The following is a 5,743-nucleotide window of genomic DNA, read 5'->3' as shown; positions in this document are numbered from 1 at the left end:
GTCGTAACGAAATAACAAGACATAAATCATTTGATGCAAAGTATTAGGAAAACATCGGGTTTTCCTAGGGTTTTCAATTAATACACCTACGAGTTACATACTGAGTTTTACAAATTGTACTTTTACATTTATAGAAACAAACAAGCATAGTTACGGATCTTCACACTTTTTATACTAAGTTCTTTTCAGAAAATATCGGATTTTCTGGTGATTTCAAAACAATACAAACCACTGTATTTCAAACATTACTTATGAACTCACCAACATTTCATATGTTGACGTTTTTTGCAAAATACTTGTATTCTCAGGTAACAGGTAAATTGAAAGGGAAATATGTATTCAGTACGTCTTGCTGTGGTTTTAATTAGTACCGAACAATTTACTTCTGGACATGTAATATTATGGATCAATGTACTGAATGTAAACGCTACCAGTTGTAATATTCCAATGCTTGGTATTGTATGATGTTATGTTTCATGTATATTCATTGTGATGGTATTCAATTGAGTCACAATAGCCCTCGGACATTTCCGCCGTCTGGTTCGGGGGTGTGACTGGTTGGTATCAGAGCTCTGTTTATTGTGAACTAGCATATCGATCCATACATTGATATGCAACTATAAACCAAAAGAGGGACTAACATAACTCTGAACAAAACAAGTAAAATACAACAATAAAACACCTTTTCTTGCATTAGGAACAAGGAACATAACGCCGAACCAAACAAAATAATGCTAGTATCTCGGTTAATTCAGGACTGTTCTTAGTGGTACCAAGGAGTGGATGTAGCCTGATCAACTACATTCTCTCCAAATTATAACTAACACACGTTCTGATGAGATCGGGATAGCTAGGGAACCTAAAACTATACCCCTTTATCACCTAAAAGAGAACGCTTGCTTAGTCTGTACAATAGTTGTAGCATCCTAGGAATAATGTTAGCATATTTACATACTCGTGCAGACAGCATGGCTGGTTTTCATCACCCTGGAGACCCTTATTTCCCTAATCAGGGGAATAACGGATGGTTAGAGGAAGAGCCTGAGGAAGATACTGAGGAAGATCCTGAGGAAGAGCCTGATGAAGACCCCGAAGAGAAATCCGACGGGGAACCGGAGGCTGGAGACGAAGGCGAGCCTGCCGAACCCGAAGTAGACGAAGAGAACTTCGAAGAGGAACCCGATGACAGTGAAGGGGGTGATTCGGACGCAGAGTCCGAAGTCATCAACCCCCTTACCCGATCAGGGTGCCTGCTTACCGTGTGGGCCCCACTGGCCCTACCCCTCCCTTGGGTATTGATCTTTGGAGATGGAGTAGACAGCAGGGACAGCGATCCCCGTTCGGCATGTCACGCGAGTTCTTTGACCTGAGAGACGGAGGACCGGCCGACCGAGCCCTTCCGGTCATGGTGAGACGATTACGGAACACCGGCGATCTTGCTCAGGGCACTGCTGATCAGGTACGCCAGCTGTGGACTAGGGTCGAGCGTGCGGAACAGGAGACACGCGACGTCCTTTGGGAGTTTCACATGAGGCAGGTAAGGTGGGAGTCTCGACTTCAGGACGCAGAACGATTGGTGGCTCGTCTTCAGGGAGCATCCACATCCTCGGCACCACCTCCGGACGCAGATCATCGCGGTTAGGGATAGACTTATTTTAGTAGGTCATTAGGAACTATGCTATGTACCCCGACTCTATGTTTAAGTGACTACACTACTCATAGAGTCGTTATGCTGTCGAATTAGTGTCACCCATGTATGCTCTTACGAGCAAATTTTTCATATATCAAATGCGGATAATATTAGTAAACTTTTACGTGCTTTGTTATGATATTACAAATTGCTATGTGTTGAGAATCTATGTTTGTGTGTTGAATGGTAGGAGTGTTTAAGTTCGTACATTGCACCTAGTCAGTAGGGTCACAACCTTCCAGAAACCCCAAACACTCAACATCTTTCCGTTTCATGACAGAAAGATGCCTCGCCGACCTACTCGCGGAAACCCTGGACCAACCCCACCCGAAGTTGACTCCATTACATTCCAGGCAGCCGTGTCTGCTGCGGTCACCACAGCTATAGCACAACTTCACCAAGGGAATAACGGAGGGGGCAACGGGCAAGGGGCCGGGAGTTCGAACAACGGGATGAATCAAGGACCCACCAAAACATGTACCTACAAGGACTTTACAAACGCCAAACCACGAACTTTTAACGGCACTGGAGGAGTGATCACTCTAAAGCGATGGATCGAGAAGGTGGAATCGGTATTCGAAATATGCGATTGTCCTGAGCAGATGCAAGTGAAGTTCACGGCCTGCACTTTTGTCGATCAAGCGCTCACCTGGTGGAACAGACATGTGGAAGCCATGACACTCCCTGTAGCCAACTCCATGTCGTGGGCGAAGATGAAAGAAATGTTGATGGCTGAATACTGCCCACGAGGTGAGATTCAGAAAATGGAGCAAGAGCTGTGGAACCTCAATGTGCAGAATGCGAATATCGATGCCTACATATCAAGATTTAGTGAACTGTCTCTGTTGTGCCCGGGTATGATCACCTCAGAAGGAAAGAAGATTGAGCGATTCATCTGGGGACTAACATCACCAATCCAAGGAAATGTGATAGCTGCAAACCCCGAAACATTTGACAGTGCAAAAAGATTGGCAAAGAAGCTATATGACCATAACAACAAGAAGGGTGAGAAGCCAGTGGAGGCTGAAGGAAAGAAGGAAGGTGATGGCAAGAAGGGGAAGAACAACAAAAGGAAGGGGCGTCAGGGCCCCGAGACCTCTAAAAAGCAACAGACAGTGGCAGTTAATGCTGTCACTGCACCGGTTCCAGCCACACCACATGCTCCAGCCTCAGCTGCTTCAAATGCTCCCAGACCTTATTCCGGTAATCTTCCCAAGTGCAACAAGTGTGGTTTCCATCACAATGGAGAATGAAAGGAGTTGCAGTGCACCAGTTGTAACCGAAGGGGACACACGACGAAGTACTGCAGGACCTACCCTCCCTAGAACCAACAACAGGGAAACAACAACAACAACAATCGCAACAACAACAACGTCACCACCGGCGGCAACAATGCAGGACCTAGCCACACCTGCTATGGGTGTGGAAGGACTGGGCATTTTTGCCGAGACTGCCCTAACAACAACAATCCAGGAAACGGAGGAACAGGAAGAATGCTGACCATGGGTCAGGGAGAGGCGATTCAGGACCCCACTGTTTTTACCGGTACGTTTCCCCTAAACCACACTTATGCATGCATCCTATTTGACACTGGAGCGGAGTGAAGTTTCGTAAGCAATAAGTTTAAACAGTTATTAAAACAACAGCCCCAGAAGCTAAATGAAACCTTTACGGTGGAAATGGCCAATGGGAAAACCGAATCCACCGGGGAAATCTACATCAGATGTACCCTAACCCTCAATCAACACGTCTTTCGAATAGACTTAATGCCTGTATCAATTAGGAGTTTCGATGTGATTATTGGCATGGACTGGTTAAGCCCCTACCATGCTGAAATTATGTGTCACGAGAAGGCCATTCGCCTTCGCCTTCCCAATCACGAAACCCTAGTAATTTACGGAGACAAACCTAGCATGAACCTTCGCCTAACCTCGTGCATCAAGGCACGAAAACATCTACGAAAGAACAACTTGGCGTTCCTGGCTCACATAGTGGATAAAATCAAGGAAGAGGTTAACGTTCAAGACATTCCTATAGCATGTGAGTTCCCAGACGTGTTTCCTGAAGATCTTCCAGGAGTACCCCCAGAGAGACAAGTGGAGTTCCGAATTGACCTCGTTCCAGGAGTAACTCCTCTCGCTAAATCACCCTATCGGCTAGCTCCTGCTGAAATGCAGGAATTGTCCAGCCAACTTAGTGAACTCTTGGACAAGGGATTCATCCGCCCTAGTTACTCGCCATGAGGAGCTCCAGTCCTCTTTGTCAAAAAGAAGGACGGATCTTTTAGAATGTGCATCGATTATAGAGAGTTAAATAAACTCACTGTTAAAAATCACTACCCACTCCCACGAATCGACGATCTATTTGACCAACTCCAAGGAGCTAGTTATTTTTCTAAAATAGATCTACGGTCCGGATACCACCAACTCAAAGTCCGGGAAGAGGATATTCCAAAAACCGCTTTCCGAACTCGCTACGGACATTATGAATTTGTCGTAATGCCCTTCGGTCTAACAAATGCCCCTGCCGCATTTATGGATCTGATGAACCGAATCTGTCGACCATTCCTCGACAGCTTTGTCATCGTCTTCATTGACGATATTCTCGTCTATTCCCGAAGCGAAGAAGAGCAGGGCCAACATCTCCGACAAATCCTAGAAACTCTACGATCGGAAAAGCTATACGCAAAACTCTCCAAGTGTGAGTTCTGGCTCCGGAGTGTGAACTTCCTAGGTCATGTAGTTAGCCAAGATGGAATTCATGTGGATCCCTCTAAGGTCAAAGCTGTTGAAGGATGGGCAATCCCGACAACACCCACGGAAATCCGTCAATTCTTGGGTCTAGCAGGCTACTATAGGAGATTCATTCAAAACTTCTCTAAGATCGCCAAACCACTTACCTCGCTTACACAAAAGGGCGTACCATTCAAATGGACGGACAAACAAGAAGTCGCATTCTGAACCCTGAAACAAGCTCTCTGTAGTGCCCCGGTACTATCACTACCGGAGGGAACAGAAGATTTCGTGGTCTACTGTGACGCGTCAAATCAGAGCTTAGGTTGCGTTCTCATGCAGCGTGGAAGGGTGATAGCTTACGCATCCCGCCAACTAAAGACGCACGAAGTAAATTATACGAACCATGACCTAGAATTGGGAGCCGTGGTCTTTGCCCTAAAAATTTGGAGGCATTACCTTTACGGTACAAAGTGCACCATCTTCACGGACCACAAGAGTCTCCAGCACATCTTGAACCAGAAGGAGTTGAACATGAGGCAACGAAGATGGGTTGAATTACTAAACGATTACGAGTGTGAGATCAAGTACCACCCAGGCAAGGCCAACGTGGTAGCTGACGCATTAAGTCGGAAGGAGTACTCTAATCGTCATACGAAAACCCTCTCAATAACCATCCAATCTCACCTAGCCACTCAAATTGCAGTAGCCCAGGCAGAGGCCTTGAAGACGGAAAGTAGAGCAAGCGAAGCATTGCGCGGAATGGAGAAGAACCTAGAAGCAAAGGAGAATGGAGTATACTATTTCATGAATCGTATTTGGGTCCCTAAACTCGGAGGATTTAGGGAGGTAGTTATGAAGGAAGCCCATAAGACGCGATACTCCGTTCATCCCGGCTCAGACAAGATGTATTTGGATATTAAACAACACTATTGGTGGCCTAACATGAAGGCGGAAATTGCCACCTATGTTAGTAAGTGCCTTACGTGTGCCAAAGTAAAGGTGGAGTACCAGAAGCCCTAAGGGTTATTACAGCAACCGGTAATCCCTGAGTGGAAATGGGAGGGGATTTCTATGGATTTCGTGACCAAGCTACCTAAGACGTCGGATGGACTGGACACCATATGGGTAATAGTCGACCGACTGACTAAATCTGCCCATTTCCTGCCCATAAAGGAATCCTACAAGATGGAAAGATTGACACATTTATACATTCGAGAAACGTGAGACTCCATGGAGTACCAGTGTCTATTATCTCGGACAGGGACAATAGGTTCACTTCACGTTTTTGGCAATCTCTCCAGAAGGCACTGGGAACTCA

This window comes from Lactuca serriola, chromosome 4 (assembly GCF_051521515.1).
Source record: "Lactuca serriola cultivar US96UC23 chromosome 4, Lser_US96UC23_V15, whole genome shotgun sequence".
Classification (NCBI taxonomy): Eukaryota; Viridiplantae; Streptophyta; class Magnoliopsida; order Asterales; family Asteraceae; genus Lactuca; species Lactuca serriola.
The sequence above is the reverse complement of the archived record's forward strand: the minus strand, read 5'-3'. Positions refer to the sequence as shown.